Source organism: Rhipicephalus microplus, chromosome 1 (genome assembly GCF_043290135.1).
Source record: "Rhipicephalus microplus isolate Deutch F79 chromosome 1, USDA_Rmic, whole genome shotgun sequence".
Classification (NCBI taxonomy): Eukaryota; Metazoa; Arthropoda; class Arachnida; order Ixodida; family Ixodidae; genus Rhipicephalus; species Rhipicephalus microplus.
Genome location: NC_134700.1, coordinates 184,195,371 through 184,212,723, shown reverse-complemented (window position 1 = coordinate 184,212,723; position 17,353 = coordinate 184,195,371). Strand labels below are relative to the sequence as shown.

General features: G+C 43.6%; 1 protein-coding gene across 5 annotated transcripts in view; it reads right to left on the bottom strand.

The window, feature by feature from the left end:
- The window catches only part of LOC119178536 (neuroligin-4, Y-linked), a 523,045-nt gene that overhangs the window by 238,497 nt on the left and 267,195 nt on the right, over window positions 1-17,353 (bottom strand). The window lies entirely within an intron of this gene.

Below are 17,353 nucleotides of genomic sequence, written 5' to 3'. Positions count from 1 at the left end.
TGCCCCCGAGGAGCAAACCATTTTATTTACTGCCTGCGGAAGCAGAAGCGTCAGCAGCAGTTACGCAGACAGCCCGTTTTTTTGAAGCCGTGTATGGGAGTGGAACAAAAGGCGTAATGCGAAACGGTAGTGGTTAGCACAAAGACTCGTTGTGTTGCCCTTCCCCCTCTCTCAAGTTCTCTACTACCATAGAATAAAGGAACCTGCAGCAAGAACCACGGCTTGAAAGGTGCGTGAAAAATGAAAGAATGTCGAGACACAAGCAAGGCACCATGCAGTTCCGATTATTAGCGATCCGGAAACCCATGCTTGAGCATAGGACACAAAAGCCAGGCACAAAACAGGCGTGCTGGTTCTGTGAATGACCTCAGCCCGTGTCGTGGCCGCCTTTTGTCCTCGAGTTTATCGCTTTACGCGCTGCAAGAAGTTACCGAGTATTAACGCCCTAATCAATTTGCTTTCTCCGATCGACGCAAAGAAAGCAGGACATAAGAAAATGTATTGATTAATAGCACGGACAGTCCATAGGTCTCGCGCGTTAGAAGCACATTTTAGCGGTTGCGTAGTTATATTCGTTACGTTAGCACGCATTGCTTGAATAGGCCGCTCACAAGTACAAAGGCCAAGGCAGTAAAAGCAGTAAAAAAAGGAGATAACGATAAAGAGAGTAAGGAATCTATTCGGACACTCTCACTTTTTCCGTAGTGTGGTTGTATCACCTCAACTCTGTTTAGAGCATATACAATAATTTTATGGAAGTGTGAGAGTCTCCATGATTAGCTCTTTCGGATAGGGTGAGCTGGTGGACACGACCAGGCCCATCGAGCTCTCCTGACAATTATGAACCAAAGGGATGAGTACGCCCTTCTCTTGGCTTTTTTTGTGTTTTGACTACAATTGTGCGAATCTTCATAATATTTTTTCGAGATGAGTTTTATTTCCCCTCCCTCTTTTTTTTTATTTTTTCCTCGACGTCTTTTCTTTTTCTGACAGAGTAGCAGGCGTTGTGCCCTTACAGGTGGCGTTCTATGCTCTAACCTTACTTTTTCTGTGTCCTTGTGTATCTGTGCACGCACATTGAATAATAAGAATGATGATATTATTATTATTATTATTATTATTATTATTATTATTATTATTATTATTATTATTATAGATAATGGTATTTTTACTAACAATAATACTAACAGTGCCAATTGGCTTTACATATTCAAGATTTTCTGAGAAGTCGTTGATTTTCCTACCATGGTTGAGCAGTATTCTATTAGTAAGTCAGCCATAATACCCTTATACTTAGAATTTACAATTGCAGAAAAAATTTGTACATAAATAGCCTCATATTTAAAAAAACGGCAAGCCTGGGCGAAAGGCACAGTGTAGTCACAGCGAAAGCTCAAAGAGCGGCCTTTGAGAGCCTTTTCTAAACACTCATTGGGTAACTGCTACAAACACACTTGCTGAGTACCCACTACGGCATTAATAAATATAATTTCTGGGTAGTAGGCCAGCATTTGCTATGCTATCGTTCGTCATTCTTCTGCGAAGAGTGGTGTCCGCTAGACGTTTGCAAGGAATTTTGTGCCAATTGTTCACGCTGTGGCTAACGACGATGAGAAAGAATGCATGAAGTTGGTATGCGCCACACTTAATAGGCGATGAAGAACAAGTTTTCAAGGAGTTTTTCAACGACCCACTCTTTACGCTATGCGCAATGTGTGATGCCTGGCTGTTCATTTGCTGTTCTAAAACGCGATATTACTCATATTAACGCAATTCCTTACCCGAAAACATGCCTGCCTAAGGTAACTTTGTGAACAAGTCCAAAGCACCGGTGTGGTTCAGTGGCAGATTACTGGGCTAGCACCCAGCGGACTTTGGTTCGAGCCCTACTGTGTTCTTATTGTTTTTACTTACTAAAATGATTTTTTCTTTAGATACTGGTTACGGACACCGGTGGCGGACAACTACGGTGCCGCGTGTGACCCATGTTCTGATTTCATAACAGCTTTCGCTGTAAATAGGTCTGCAGATTTGAGCCCCCACTCGATCTTCACCAGTTTAAAGCACACAAGAGTGTGGCTTTGTCGTCAGACTACACTGTCTACTAGAGGAGCACCCTTTACAAAACAAATTATTTCCGAAGGAAGCGCTACTTTTGAAAAGTCGTTGCTTTCAGTGCTAGCCTTTGTTCGCAATAGAACCATTTCCGCTGAAGGATCAGGGCTCTAGCTTTGTAGACGACAGCAGGCCGGGAAGGCACGACACAGCCATGTCCAGTGTAGCAGAACACCCCCCATGGCTCAACGAAATAACGAGCTCTACCAAGTAATACATTCGAATGCATACGCTGTGGAATCTGGCATATGCGATCGGTGGAATTATCCTGTCACCTAAATTCATCGTCATTTCTAACACAGGCTACCATGCCACTAATATGCTATTTATCGCTGATAGCGCCCTCTCTAGTGTAAGCGCTACCATGCGTGCGCATCAGTGGATTTCACTGCTATAGCACAACAGCGATGCTATCTCCACTCGCGTGAAAACTGATCTAAAATTACTTCTACCTCTTTCATTGTGCCTATTAGTCATCGTGCTAGAAGCAAGACTTCGTGGTCGAGCGAATTCGGTGATAATGGCAAATACATTCTATCCCGAACATATAGCTTCACAATTGACCTTTCTGGCTGATGTCGTCATCGCTATACTGGCTTCTACTGCGTTCTCTGCACCAGATTTCTCATTTTGGGTGCTCCATCACAGCTGCCCTTTAGTAAGTAAAATGACGTCAAAGACAGCCTATAAAAGGAAATAAAATGGCTCAAGGACAACCGCCATGATTCAAGAAAATGGCATGAATAGGACAACTACGGTGGCACTTCTACTCAAGTACGCGCTTACGATTACGGACAGGTGTCTTGACTGGTAGTGGCAGTGACATTTCTCTCTCTAGAGCAACAAAGGCGGTACTAACGCTTTTTTTCATATATATGACATCATTAGGCAAAGAAATCAATCTTTACAATGACAGGCTTTGTTAACGCTATTGTTTTGCTTTACCTTCGCACGCACGTTTAAAATACTTTCTGCTAACTTTAGTTTGGCAAACCACAAATGCTTAGAAGAAATAAATAATTGATTGATTGATTTGTGGGTTTTAACGTCCCAAAACCACCATATGATTATGAGAGACGCCGTAGTGGAGGGCTCCGGAAATTTCGACCACCTGGGGTTCTTTAACGTGCACCCAAATCTGAGCACACGGGCCTCGACATTTGCGCCTCCATCGGAAATGCAGCCGCCGCAGCCGGGATATGAACCCGCGACCTGCGGGTCAGCAGCCGAGTACCTTAGCCACTAGACCACCGCGGCGGGGCAAGAAATAAATAATTTATGAGGAGTAACGGAAATCTGCGAAAGGCTCTATTTTTGTTCAAATATTCAATGAGCCGTGGTCATTCTGAAAATATGTAAAGCAGAACTAAAAGGAAGATATATCTACGCCAGCTTTAACTGTCAACGGTGAAACCGTTACGTTAGATTACGAGGAGGAAGAATATTTTATTCACTATTTTCAATTACTATTCCTTTTTTTTCAGATGAAACTACCACGCAGACATCGCGTCTGTACAACACTGATTGATTGATTGATTGATTTGTGGGGTTTAACGTCCCAAAACCACCATTTGATTATGAGAGACGCCGTAGTGGAGGGCTCCGGAAATTTTGACCACCTGGGGTTCTTTAACGTGCACCCAAATCTGAGTACACGGGCCTACAACATTTCCGCCTCCATCGGAAATGCAGCCGCCGCAGCCGGGAATCGAACCCGCGACCTACGGGTCAGCAGCCGAGTACCTTAGCCACTAGACCACCGCGGCGGGGCTATACAACACTGCTCAGAGGAATATGATGCAGACTTTGAAATTGATGTGAGTGGCGTCGAATCATCATTACATCAGCTAGATACAACAAGAACCATTGAACCTGATCGGCTGTTCCTAGTAGTCTTCAAAGGGTGTCATAAAAAATGGCTTCTTATCTAACTTTTATCTATAGACCCACCATTGAAACTGGTCTTATTCCCCAAAACGGAAAGATGGCAAACGTTAAACCAGTTTTCAAATCTGGAGATGAAAAACTCAGTGAAAATTACAGGCCGATATCAATAAAATAGCTATGTTTCAAAATAGTTGAACACATTTTACATACAAACATATTTAAATTCCTTTATTCAGACACTTTTTTTTTAGTCTTTCTCAGCAGGGTTTCCGAAAAGGTTATTTCTGTAACACCCAACTAATAGAATTTCGGCATTTCGTATCTAAACCCATTGATAACAATAGTTGTGTAGACGCGGTTTTTACATATTTCCAAAAAATCATTCGACACTGTGTCCCATAAGCTCTTGGATATAAGGTTTGCTGCATTGGGCATAAATTATAATGTTCAAACGTATATACGAAGGTGCTTAAATAGTAAAACCCAGTCCATCATCTTAAGGAATGTCAAGCCTTCGTCATTAGCAGTGACTTTGACTTCAGGAATTCTGCAAGGGAGCGTTCTGGGACAATTATTATTTTTCATCTATATAAACAACATAGTTGAACGCATTAGATCATCCATAAAATTAATATGCTGGTGACTGTGTCATATACCCCGCAATCACAGCTGAATCTGATACTCATATTTTGCAAACCGACCTAGACGATTAGTACCGCAGCTCCGTGAGGTACTAATCATAAGCAGATCTGTACAAACAGGTCAAATAGGATTTGACGACATATTTCTCAAGAATCGCAAACATTTACACAGTAGATACTTAAATTGCAATTTGGAGGACCATTTATCTAGATTAGAAACGGCTGCAGTGATAGCTACTGACACTTCAGTTTGTGAAGAAAAAGCAGGGGTGGGAATTGCATCATTATATTTAGATTGGTCTTTATCAATTCGCTTACCTGACTTTGCTGCTATTTATCATGCGGAATTACTTGTCATTACTTTAGTTCGACGGAAATTACCTCTATCATTATCAGAAGCCGTCGTTCTGACAGACAGCCTATCCGTACCTCATAACCTGCATCAAAATTTTCAATTTCTTTAGAAATATTTCATTACCTCATTTCAAGACATATACGTAATATTGGCTTGGTATGGGTACCAGGGCACAAAGATACACCACTAAATGAACAAGCGGATGCACTCGCACTTTTATCATGTAATGGTCCGATTATGTGTATTTCGCTGACGTTGGCGTTTGTAACTGCGTGCGTTTTGAAAAATTTGCCATATCGGACAACTTCGCAAAGTCTGCGTTGTCAGTTTCTCAGTTCCCTCACTCGATGGTGTCCCTACAGAAGGACCTAGATCGCAGTTACCAAAAATACAATGCCAAGCCCCCCACTGAATTTTTACCTACTAAGGTCCGGTCTGGTACAGTCAACTTTGCAATGAGTACAGTCAACTTTGCCTCCATTGCAATGAGTGTGAATCTCCTTATCATTTCTTTCTCACGTGCAGATTATTGACCAATCAGAGAAAAAGACTTCTAAATGAACCGCTTCCTGTGGCTAAAACCACTTCCGTGCTGGGTTTTAGCCACAGGAGCGTTTGCGAAGCCGTTTGCGATTTCCTTCGGGAGACGAGAAGAATATAATGCTAAGTTCATCGTTAAAAATTATCAAAATCAAGCATATTCATTAAAAATTGACATTTCGTAATTGCGAACATTTTTTTAAATAGCAAGATACTGTTTGTTTCATGACCGATTCCCCATGGTGGCTTGCGCCAGGATAAAAGGGACAAAAAAACAAACAAACAGATCACATAGCGGTCTGGCGTAGAGAATGGAAAATGAGTTTAAATAATAAAACATGTTTCAGCGTGACCTTCTGAAGAAAATAACCAAATAATATCATCAATATAACATTTATGGCGTACTTATCAACATACACAGTTATTATAGGTATCGTGGTGTTTATTTGACTGAATACTTTACATGGAAAAACACATTGACATGGCCACAGCAAAAGCAATCTCGATGTTTCAGTGTATTTGCCGAAATATTGAACAGGCAACGCGTGAAATCAAGGATACTTTTTATTTTTTGTAGGTCAGGACTGTAATAGATTATGCATGCGGAATATGAGGCCCCCACCAAGACTATCTTATAAAGAGAATAGAAAGACTTGAGAACCAAGCGGCAAGGTTTTTTCTAAATTATTATAGCCCCTATGCCTGCGTTTCACAAAGGAAATGAAGTTTGAAGTGAGCGCTCATCTGTGTGACTCTGTCTTTCAATTCTTGCCTGTTTACGCACTCTGAATACTACTATCTTTCAGCCGAAACTCGCCCAAACTTCAGTATTTATTCTATGCTGTAAAGCTGTTCACACATTATGTATGTACGACGTGTATCGAAAATGTATTTCTCGATCCTTACTTATCTTCTGATAAACGTGACTCTGTTCTTTTGTATACATGCTTATATATTTTTTTCTACGCATTCCTTTCTACTATGTTTTCGTGTCCCCCACCCTCCATAATGTAATGAATATATGGCGCTGTAGATACTATGTAAATAAATATTTACAAAGGTGCGTATCTGATTCTGCATGTACTTTCTCACTATATATTATACTCACGTTGGCGCAACTAACAATCTGTCTCCTTTTTAAATGCGAAGTATTTATTGGCGAAATTCAGCGACTTTCAGCGTATCTATCTATCTATCTATCTATCTATCTATCTATCTATCTATCTATCTATCTATCTATCTATCTATCTATCTATCTATCTATCTATCTAGCCACCTACAACTTTTAGCTCTCCTGACCGTTTGGATAATAATATCAATACGAAACTTGGTGTGATATAACATGACTGTATGACAAACATGACTGACTAGCCATACTATGAAAAACATGACGTCTATGTCATAGGTGCCATGATTCAATACAGGGTAGCCAGCCAGTCTGAGAACTGGCTAACCTCCCTGTCCTTCCTCTTTCAATCCTCCTCCTCCTCCTTCTCCCCCATGATTTAAATGTCATGATCAGACTGCTCTTGCGGAGGTATCATTCACATGATATGTTGCAAAAGTGGTATGGTATGACGTGACTGCAGGCGAACACAAGCGATAGACCCTTAAATCAAAGCCATGACATGCGTGTCATGTAACAACATGACTACTTGTCACACTGATGATATGTCGAGGCCGTTTCGGTAGTTTTGCATATAACAAATTTAGTATTACGGGACGTGAACCGATGACGAAGGTATGTGACTGGTGCAAAGATGATAATGATGAGATGCGTGTCATGTAAAAACATGCCTACATGCCAAGCTCATGATGCACTCGCCGGCGTTTCGCTAGCTTCACATGTACCAAATTCGGTATTACGTGACGCGAATGGACAACATAGGTAAATGACATGTCCAAAACTGATGATTATGACAAGCGTGTCATGTAACAGCATGACTACGTCCCACACTCATGATGCACTCGCGGCCGTTTCACTACCTTCACATATGCCGAAATTTGGTATTCCGTCACGTGAATGAATGACGAAGGTATGTGACTGGTGCAAACATGATAATCATGAGACGCATGTCATGTAAGAACACTAATACACGCCACACTCAAGGCGCCAATACATTTCGACGTAAGCCGGCGTGCGTGCCCGCCGGCGTTCGTTTTATTGCGTCACGCCGGCGATGCCACGCCACGCGCCGATATCCCCCTAGTAGAGATCAGTGGATCTGTCCACTGACCTTCATTGTGGATTTACATGCCATATACTTGAGGGCGCGCGCCGCGCTGCGTTGCTCTGACGAATGCACGTTAGAGCACACACGGTGTTCCTCCGTCACGAAGAGAGGCAGACGTGGTGCTGTTAAAGTAAAATCGTGTGTGCGAAATGCAGCATGTCGCAATTCGCGCTGGTTGCCACCGGGCCGCGTCGACGGATGCTGGTCGCGCCGGTCGCGCCTGGCGTCACACTATAGAGTGCTCGCGTTTTGCTAGCGTGGCGTCGCTGCGCCCTGCCTGCGCATGCGTGAACGTTGCGTTGGAGTATATTGGGCCCTTCATGACGCGCTCGCCGCCATTGCGCTGTCTTCACATGTACCAAATTCGGTATCACGGGAAGTGAATAAACGACGAAGGTAAATGACACGTCCAAACCTGATAATCATAATATGCATTTCATGCAAAACATGACTACATGCTACGCTCATAGCGTTCTCGTGGCCGTTCCACATATACAAAATTTGGTATTACGTGACGTAAATTAACGATGAATGTAAATTACACGTATAAATCTGATGATCCCGATATGGATTTCATGTAAATCATGACTACATGCAACGCTCATAGCACGCTCGCGGCCATTTGGCTAGCTCCATATATACCAAATTTGGTATCAGGTGACGTTAATAGATTACGAAGGTAAATGAAACGTCCAAATATAATAATCATGACTTGGAAGTCATGTACAGCATAATTTAGCTCCGCCTCCTAACGTTGTGCTAATTTTAAAGTGACTTATCACCCTTTCTCATTCGTGCTTCGCATATCATCGATTCCCACTGTACGTGAGATCTGCAAATTTTTTTCTTAAATTATAAACAGCTGTTTCGCATGCTCTTTTGTTAGCTTCTTCGTTAGTCTAAGTCGTGGTTGGTATGCTGTTTGAATTTGCACGTTAGGGCTTATGAGTATGTCAACGTCGTCGACAGCCAGGCCTTTCGCTCACGTAATTGTCGTGAAAGTACAAGTTTACGCACAGCGTCATTATTTTAATGGTGGCTCGGTTGAAATGCCTACAGCCCTCCAATCCTTCTCCACAACAATCCGAACCTAATCCCGCCCTGTCAACCACGCAGAGGCACTTTCTTCCAAACCACCGTTCCACAGAATCAAGTCAGGTAGACGAGACGTGAACGAGCCTTGTGTTCGTGAGACGCGGTTCTAGAGGGGAGCACCTGAAGCACCGGCTGAGGCTTCAGCCCCATTGTAAGCCTCCGCTATTTTTTTTCCACCTTTCTTCCTCTTTACAAAGAAGAGAAGCTCTAATAGGTACGGCTGTCTACTGCAGGCGCTCTTTCGAGTCGAACCAGAAGACGAGTCTGTCAGCCCTTGGAAAGGAGTCGAGATCCCGTAAGATAACTTCCTTTGCCAAAAATTTTTCACTTCGACAGCGGCCATTTTTTTTCTATGTTTCGTTAAGGCGCCTAAATTATCGACCTCTTTCTTGTTCCCATTTGTATTCTTGTAGTAATTCAAAAGCCCTTGAAAACCCAGTTGACAACGGTCTTATTGCTGCTTCATGTCTAAGAAAAAAAATACCGTCTTTATTCGTTAAATAAAAAAAAGTGAGAAAATCCTTTCTGCCTCCGTTTCACTGTTGGAAGGCGCAAAAATAATGCAATTGGTGGTCTAAAAAGAGAAGAAACGATGGTAATGTATCCTAATAGTTGAAAAGCACGTGCCACGAATGTGATGGTGTCCTGTCACTAAATCAAGAAAGTGCGCTGCAGAAACCTTGTTAGGGAAGAATGGCGAGCCAAGAGAGTGGCACCTTTCAGAAACTTCGCTCAAGCAAATAACGAGCCGACCCCCAAGAAACGAACAGCGCCGCTGTTGCGAGAATGGTGCGAAGATGGTGGAGAGCCGCACTTACATGTGTTGAGAAGTTTTATTTTTAATTTTTTTCTCTCGCTCTCCTACGGCATGATTGCGCACTGACGCACAAAATATCTCGCCAAGTGCCTCGTGCCACATTTTCCGGTTCACGCGGTCGTCGCCGCGCTGACGGAAGCACATTGCTTTTATCACGCTCTACTTTATCCTCTCGAGCGTCAATAACTAACGTGTGCATGTTCAGCGCTGTTGCGGTAATAAAGATATCAAAACGAATATTTATATGCACGGCTGGCTCACACCATGCTAAGACATGCCCGGAACACCTTCGCACGCGTGAACAATTTTTTACGCTCAGAAAGGCGCAAGAAGCGCCTTCCAAGCTCTGTATTGTGCCTTCAGAGGGCTTGTTATGGCGACAGAAGTGCAGTATTATAAGCGGAACATACGAACGAGCGTCTATTCGCACTCAGTTCTCCTCAAGAGACACAATTTCGAGCTTATCAAAATACTTCCTACGTGGGTGTAACAAGGCATACTACGGTCACGAGTTTAAGTTCCGCTGCGCGCATGAAGCTCAAAAAAAAAAGAAAAGGGTGGAAGCCAAATATGATCGAGTACACTTCACGGCAGCTTCCGTAGTGTGTACGCTGCATAATTAGTTTATAACAAATTTTTATGCCATGCGAATACTTTTGAATTTTTTTAGGCCCGAAGGGATGGCACACCATGCAAATCCCCCAGACGACTGCTTGGTCGAACAACTGCGCTTTTCTTCGTGTTTATGACTTCATGCATCCGTTATGGCTTTTGTCACGTTCGTGTAGCCTTCTTTTGTCTCCATCTTACGATCCGCATTTCCTTTATTTTCTGGCACTGCGTGTCAAATTCCATAGTGTCATTCTCTTATCCTCCCTTAATTTTAGCCTTGGCATATTTTTCTCTCCATTTTCTGCATCTTTATCTCTATGAAACTCATTACGTAACAATCAGCAAACCAGTCGCATACTTCAATTTCTGCACTGGTGGGAGCACAATGACAAAAAAAAGGCAGAACCCACGTACAGTGGCAATCGATAATATGTGAAGCACGATTGAGGAAGGTTGATATGTCCCTTTAAAATGAGCAGAACTTTACGAGGCAGAAGTATATTATGCCGTACATGACTTCCATGTCATAATTACCTCGTTTGGACGAGTCATTTACATTCGTCCCATATTCACATCACCTGATACCAAAATTGGCATATGTGGAGCTAGCGAAACGGCTGCGAGCACGCTATGAGCGTACCATGTAATCATGTTTTACATGACATGCATATCATGATTATCATGTTCGGGTGTGTCATTTACCTTCGTAGTCCATTCACGTCCCGTAATACCAAATTTGGTGTATGTAGAGCTAGCGAAATGGCCACGAGCGCATCATAAGTGTGGCATGCAGTCATGTTACATGACACGTATCTCATGGCTAATATGTTTGCACCAGCATATACCTTCGTCATGCATTCGCGACCCGTAACACGAAAGTTGGTATATGTGCAGCTGTTGACTTATGTTGATCGGGTGTCCGCGCTTAGCTGGGCGTAGATAGGAAAACGACCGCGTGTGCAACATGAGCGTAGCATGTATTTTATTCGCGTGTGGAATGAACAGACTGGACAGCTGGGTTGTCGAGAAACAGGTTCACCCCCTTGTTTATTCTGCGTTGGTAGTTATAGTCGAAGGTGGAAAGGGTTAGAAAAGGTGAGGGCCAGGAGTACGCACGAGGCAATCATGCATGTAGATAGCACATGTGCTTTCATCAGACATCATACATCCTCCTTCCAAACAGTTGACGAAATTAATGCCGCTGGCTTGTCTGCTGGAACTGCTGGTCATAACCCAGACGCTCTGGCGCCCGCGTCTGTCGTTTACTGCGTCTCAGTGGTTGAGGCGACGGCTGCTGAGCTTCCGCGGGCGAGGCTGCGGTGGTCGATGACGCCTCATCTTGAAATGGAATGTGGTTGTTGGCAAAATCTTCGTCGTCTGATGAACCAACACTATATGGTTCCTTCGCCGCCAGAAGGTGCTGACGGTTGCACTTCAGCACGGTGTTCTCTGTTCGTGCGTAGAAGGACCGTGGGCCGGCTCATCCGATCACTTTGGCTTCCGCTGTCCATGGTGTCCCATTCAAGCGAACCACGTCATTGTCGTAGAGGCCAGGTAGGGTGCGCCTGTGATGACTTCTCTGCCGGTGTTTCTTGGCGAGCGTTGCTGACACTGGATTGAAGTCCGGCAATGGTGTGCGCAGCCGCCTTCCTTGCAAGAGTTCGCCCGTAGACCGGCCATCTTCAACAGGACTCGCCCTGTAATTCAACAAGCCCAGCCAGAAACACTCTCCTGCAGCTTTTGTTTTCTTTAAGATGCGCTTTACAACTTGTACACCCTTCTCTGCAAGCCCGTTCGATTGCGGGTACTACGGGCTTGATTTCACATGCTTAAAGTCGTAACGCTTTGTGAAAATAATGAACTCTTGGCTGCTAAACTGTTAGCCTTTATCAGTAGAAACCTCGGCTGGTATGCCGTACCTTGAAAATATTGTACTCAGTCATTCGATGACGGTACTGGCTGTTGTATCGGGCAGTCGCTCCACCTCAGGGAAATTAAACATCCAAGTCATAGGCCACAAATAATGTCTTCCCGAGTACTGAAAGAGATCAACCCCGATGCGGTACCATGGCTGAGCAGGCGTTGGTTGCATTATTAAAGGCTCCGATGGCTGTTTATAAGCGTATGTCTTGCAAGTTGGACATCTTTCAATCAAGGACTGAATTTCCGAGTTTATATTCGGCCAGGAAACCATTTGTCTTGCTCTAGCTTTACACTTTACCTGTCCAAGATGGCCTGCGTGGATCCGTTTCAACAAGTCGCTACGCATGCTTGTCGGTATCACCACTTTAGTGCCTTTCAATAGTATGCCGTTTACTACGAATAGATCGGCGGCCACCGGTTTCAGGGGGCCATCGACAGGCTCTCCCTTGGCAAGCTTTCTTAGCACTGTGCCAAGATATGGATCGAGAGCTGTTTCCTGTGCAAGTTTTCTAGCTGTCGTTTCACTTACGAGTGCTGATACGACCGTGACGGCATGGATCTCGACGTCACTCGTGCCTGCAGCTCCCTTGATTCCAGGAACAGGTGATCGGGACAGCATATAAGCAAGGGTCATCTGTTTACCAGGAATGTACGTCAGCGTGTAATCATATTTCATCAATCTCATGAAAAATCGTTGCCTTTTGGGTGGCATATCGCTTATGCCTTTCTTCGATATGTCTATCAGCGGACTGTGATCACTATCGAGGGTGATGGTGCGGCCGTAAACAAAATGATTGAATTTTTCACAACCAAAAACTAAAGCCAAAGCCTCTTTTTCAATCTGTGAATATCTTTGCTCCGATTCTGTTAAAGCTCTTGACGCATAGGCTACCGGCTGCCAGCAGTCTCCAGGACGTTGCAGAAGTGCCGCGCCGACCCCACTTTGAGAGGCATCTGCAGTTACCTTTCTCTCCTGATTTAGATCAAATATAGCAAGCACTGAGGCATTACTTAAATCCCGGCATACAGCCTGTCATTCGCTTTCGTGGTTTGGTGTCCAATCAAACATGGCACCATGTTTCATGAGAGAACGTAAAGTAGACGTAGGCTGTGAGAGAGCTGGTAGGTACTTGCTGAAGTAGTTAACTACTCCGAGTAGCCTTTGGACAGCCAATTTGTCCTGAGGTCTTGGCATTTTCAAAAGACCGTCAACAAGATCAGGATTCGGCCTTATACCCTTGTCGCTAATGATGTCACCCAAAAAGAGCACTTCTTGCTGGCCGAAGTGACATTTGGATGCATTGAAGGTAAGGCCTGCTTTTTCAGCTGTTTCTAATGCTCTGCGCAGCCACTCATCATGCTCAGCCCTGGTCCTTCCCCAAATTAACACATCGTCTACGTACACGCGTGCACCGGCAAGACCATCAAAAATCTCGTTAAGGGCCTTTTGAAACACTTCGCTCGCCGACGCTATACCGAACGGTAGACGAAGAAAGCGATACCGGCTGAAAGGCGTCGCGAATGTGCATACCTTCGACAATTGTTCGTCTAATGCGATTTGATGAAATCCCGCATTTGCGTCGAGCTGCAAAAAGGACTTCGCACCTGCCAAGTCTGCTTCAATATCCTTTCGGCGCGGCATTTGGTAGTGTTCCGTCTTGATGTTTTCGTTGATGCGTCTACGGTCCATGCAGACCCGCAATTTGCAGTCTTTCTTTATTACAATGACAAGGGGGTTTACCCAATCTTTGGGGCTGCTGACATTGTGGATGATGCCCTCCTTTTCCATTCTGTCCAGTTCAGTACGTAGAGAATCACGCAGGGACAGGGGAACCCTCAGAGCTGGCTGGACGACTGGCACGGCATCCCTGTGCTGCTCAATCTTGTATTCACGTGGGGCGCATCCTGTTCCGTGAAGAAGACGTGGAAACTCCTGGACAATTTCTTCGGTGTCGTTCGTCGTCACGCTGTCAACAGCCCGCTGTATGATTCCAAGCTTCTCGCTGGTCTCCACTCCTAAGATAGTGCTGTGGTCCTTCTTTACTACAAAAAATTCTGCGCACGCCTTGCGACCACCAATCTCGATAAACGCTGAAAACTAGCCGATGTGCTTGATCGTGTTGCCACCATATGATCTCAGAACTGCGCTACTGGGCATCAGGGTTGTCGTCTTGAGCTTGCGAAACATTGAAAGTGGCAGAATATTGGCCTGCGATCTTGTGTCCACCTTAAAGGGGATGTACTTGCCGCCAATGCATGCGTTCACACGCCAGTCCTGTTCTTTGCTTGCGCAGCTGCTGGCGACATTCATTACTTCGAAGTCGTCGCTCTGAAGTTGCACTTCATACACGCGCTCTTTCTCACTGCAACAAGACGCGAACTGGTTGCGGGCATTACACGAGTAACATACTTTTTCGTATGCCGGGCAGCATCTGTAGGCATGCCTTCAGTTGCAACGATTGCATTTTAGGTCGTTCCTGGACCCTCTAGGGGTGTCCTTACTAGCTGTGACAGCGTTCATATCGAGTTCTTCCTTTGTTTTCTGCCAAAATTCATTTTGACGAGCTGATGTTTCCGCCGCCTTGCAAAGGATGATTACTTTTTCTAAGGTCAAGTTTTTGTCCATGATCATCTTTTCTCGAAGCCTTGGCGAGTTTGTTCTAAAGACAATTTGGTCTCCCACCATGTCATCCGCCGTGGTCCCGAAGTTGCAGTGCTGCGCTTGTTTTTTAAGCTCGCGTAGAAACTGCTCAATGGACTCCGCCTCACCTTGACTGCGGGAACGGAACACGTATCGCTCGTGTATTTCATTTTGTTGCTCCAGGCAGTAATGTTCCAATTTGGCAATTACGGTGCTGAAATCCTCCTTGTTTTCTTCTCCGCTGAACACCAAATTGTTGAAAACGTCCAAGGCTTCCTCCCCCGCAAGGCTGAGGAGCAGGGCCGTTTTCGCTACTTCCGACCTCGGATTAGCTTGGCATGCCGTCGCTTGCAGAAAAAAATTGAACTGCTGACGAAAAAGCGTCCAGTTCCTTCCTCCATCAGCTGTCAACCGTAGCGCTTCAGATGGCCTCAGGTGATCACTGTCGTTACTTATACGTTGCCCTCTTCTGACACCATGTTTCATTCGCGTGTGGAATGAACAGGCTGGACAGCTGGGTTGTCGAGAAACAAGTGCACCCCCTCGTTTATTCTGCGTTGGTAGTTATAGTCGAAGGTGGAAAGGGTTAGAAAAGGTGAGGGCCAGGAGTACGCACGAGGCAATTATACATGTAGATTGCACATGTGCTTTCATCAGATATGATACAACATGTAGTCATGACTCATGACTTACATGACACGCATGTCTTAAATTCCACGTTACGGTCTGCCACTTATGTTCCCATGCAGACATGTCATACCACGCCAATTTCGCAACATGTCATGTGAACCAAACCACCGCAAGAGCAGCAAGACCATGAAATGTAAACCTTAACAATCATGACATACATGCCGTGATAGTCATGTTATGACTAGTCATTTATGCTCGCCATACAGTCATGTTATGTCATACCAAGTTTGGTATCGATACCATTATCGAAACGGCCAGGAGAGCTAAATGTCGTAGGCGGATGGATAGATAGATAGATAGATAGATAGATAGATAGATAGATAGATAGATAGATAGATAGATAGATAGATAGATAGATAGATAGATAGATAGATAGATAGATAGATAGATAGATAGATAGATAGATAGATAGATAGATAGATAGATAGATAGATAGATAGATAGATAGATAGATAGATAGATAGATAGATAGATAGATAGATAGATAGATAGATAGATAGATAGATAGATAGATAGATAGAGAGATAGATAGATAGATAGATAGATAGATAGATAGATAGATAGATAGATAGATAGATAGATAGATAGATAGATAGATAGATAGATAGATAGATAGATAGATAGATAGATAGATAGATAGATAGATAGATAGATAGATAGATAGATAGATAGATAGATAGATAGATAGATAGATAGATAGATAGATAGATAGATAGATAGATAGATAGATAGATAGATAGATAGATAGATAGATAGATAGATAGATAGATAGATAGATAGATAGACAGACAGACAGACAGACAGACAGACAGACAGACAGACAGACAGACAGACAGACAGACAGACAGACAGACAGACAGACAGACAGATAGATAGATAGATAGATAGACAGATAGATAGATAGATAGATAGATAGATAGATAGATAGATAGATAGATAGATAGATAGATAGATAGATAGATAGATAGATACGCTCAATGTCGCCGAAGTATGCTAAGAAATGCTTCGCATTTAAAAAGAAAGCGCAGCAGTTTAAATCATGAAAGCTGCAGTTCTCCCATAAAACGGCCACAGTAGTCTAACGAATATGGTGCTTCACTTCTGATACGCAGATCGCGGGACAGCATCTCAGCCTCTGCGGCCACAATTCAATAGGGAAAAAAAGTGCTAGACGCCCTGGTACTTATATCTAGTGGCACGTTCAAGAACACTATTATTACCAAAGCATCCGGAGCTCAATGCTATGGCGTCCATTATAATTATATCGCGGTGTTGGGACGTGAAACACTTCAATACCTAAATAATTTTGCCGTGATAAGTAAACCTAATAAGTATTTTTAAGCAGATGTGTTTATAATAGGATCGTGCTAGTATTTGGCACTACACGAAAATTAAAATCTCATAACACAACAATAAAAAGGCCAATGAACGAATACTAATATCTTCACTCTATGCTAGATTGACACGGTGAATATGTATGTTCATCGTACTTTCACAAAGGAGTCTCTTTTGTGTGTTAACACTTCGTAAATGTGGGCGCAGTTTGTAGGTACAGCCTACATCATGTGGTATTGGTGTGGTCTCCTACGGTATTGCTATTTTATATTCGTAAAACAATAGGTCATTACTGTTAATTCAGCGTAGAAACAAACTCATGTTCTGCGCTAATGCCAACATCATGGTGTGGGAAACAATTATAGCACTTGTCCTTGTGACCAGTTACCTGACCAGTTTCTCGCTGACAGACGAATTACATACTATCATAACGCACATGGCGCTTCTGTGGAAGTCTTACTGTGCTTC